The following is a 1,874-nucleotide window of genomic DNA, read 5'->3' as shown; positions in this document are numbered from 1 at the left end:
AGTAGCTTTCCTCCATGTCCAAAATGACAAGGTCTGTGGGGAAGTAATAATCCCCCACTTTCACCAGCACATTTTCAACTACCCCTTCAGCTTGCTTCTGAGTTTTGTCAGCCAGTTGTATGATTACATCAGTGGATCTCACCTCATTAAGTTGTAGCCTCTTCATAAGAGTTAGAGGCATCACATTTATGCTAGCTCCTAGATCACAGAATCCTCTGTCAATTTTTGTTTCCCCTATGATGCAAGGGATATGAAAACTTCCTGGGTCTGTTTTCTTAGAGACTGTGTCCTTCTTGATGAGGGCACTGCATTCTTTGTTCATTGTTACCGTTTGTCCTCCCTTCAAAACTCTTTTCTTGCTCAACAATTCCTTTAAATACTTGATGTGTGTAGGCATTTGATGGAGAATCTCAAGAAAGGGAATATTGATATGGAGAGACTTAGATGTCTCTAAAAACCTTGAATAGGTTTTCCCTTTTTCACCTCCTCCTAACCTCTGAGGAAATGGTGCTTTTGGTTGGTATGTTTCCATCGTGCCTTTTTGCAGTCCCTTGGCTTGCTCAATTTCACTTTCCTGCTTAGCTTCCTCCACACCTTCCTTCAAGATTTCTGGCTCCTGTTCTGAGGATCTGATTCCTTCTTCTTCTGAGACTTCTTTCAATATGGTGATGGCTTTGCATTCTTCCCATCTCACTCCCTTTTGTTCCCCTTTAGGATTCTTTTCTGTGTCACTAGGGAACACTGCAGTTGATTTGGGGGCCTGTTGAGATAGCTCTCCTACTTGAGACTCCATCCTCTTGAGTTTTTCACCATGGTTTCTTAAGGTAGATCTCACATCATCCCTGAAGCTTTTCAATTCAATTATGTCCTGACCCATGTGTGCCAGCACTCCTTCTATCCTGTTTAATTGATCTTGAAATTGTTGGTTCGGGTTAGGTTGGGTAGGTTGAATATTTTGGCCATGATATGGTGGTTGAGAGTAAGTGTTTTGTGTGGCTTGGTATGATCTTTGGTTGGAGTTTTGGTATGTGGACTTGTTATGTTGGTTTTGCTGGTTTCCCCACCCAAAGTTTGGGTGATTTCTCCAGCCTGGGTTGTAAGTGTTGGAATGTGGATCATATGGTTGCCTTTGTTGATTTCCTACATAATTAGCCTCTTCCCAATCACCTCCTTCAGTACTTTCTTCCTCTTGATCTTGTGTGTGTATTGCAGCCACTTGTTTTGTTTCTAATTTCCTGGTGAGCTCTGCTAGTTGCTTGGCAAACACCTTGTTTTGGGCTAGAATTGTATCAACATGGTTCAGCTCCATGACTCCCTTAGTGTTGTGTCTCTCTGATGCATAGTAGTACTCATTCTCAGCCACTGTCTCAATCACTTCAATGGCTTCTTCCACAGTCTTTTTCCTGTTCAATGAACCTCCTGATGAATGGTCTACAGCCTTCCTTGATTCATAAGACAGTCCATCATAGAAAATATGCAATTGCACCCAGTCATGGAACATGTCTGGTGGGCATTTCCTTGTCAAATCCTTGAATCTCTCCCATGCCTCGTAGAGAGTTTCACCATCTTGTTGTCTAAAAGTCTGAACCTCAAATCGAAGTCTATTGACCTTTTGTGGAGGGTAGAAACGTGCCAGAAACTTGCTTTCCACCTCGTCCCAGGTTGTTAGGCTCCCCCTTGGGAATGATTCCAGCCACTTAGCTGCCTTGTCCCTAAGTGAAAATGGGAACAAAAGCAGTTTATAGGCATCTTCCTGGACTCCATTGGACTTCACAGTGTCGCAAATTCTCAGGAATTTTGTGAGATGTTGGTTTGGGTCTTCATTAGCACTTCCACCAAATGAACAATGATTCTCCACAAGTGATATTAGCTGT

General features: G+C 42.7%; 1 non-coding gene across 1 annotated transcript; it reads left to right on the top strand.

The window, feature by feature from the left end:
- Positions 1-1,499: 1,499 nt before the first annotated feature.
- On the top strand, positions 1,500-1,603 carry LOC148577618 (small nucleolar RNA R71). The gene has a single exon (XR_015902898.1). It is a non-coding gene; the product is annotated as a small nucleolar RNA R71 (small nucleolar RNA).
- Positions 1,604-1,874: the final 271 nt, after the last annotated feature.

This window comes from Arachis ipaensis, chromosome B1 (genome assembly GCF_059453495.1).
Source record: "Arachis ipaensis isolate K30076 ecotype BB chromosome B1, ASM5945349v1, whole genome shotgun sequence".
Taxonomy (NCBI): Eukaryota; Viridiplantae; Streptophyta; class Magnoliopsida; order Fabales; family Fabaceae; genus Arachis; species Arachis ipaensis.
The sequence above is the reverse complement of the archived record's forward strand: the minus strand, read 5'-3'. Positions and strand labels throughout refer to the sequence as shown.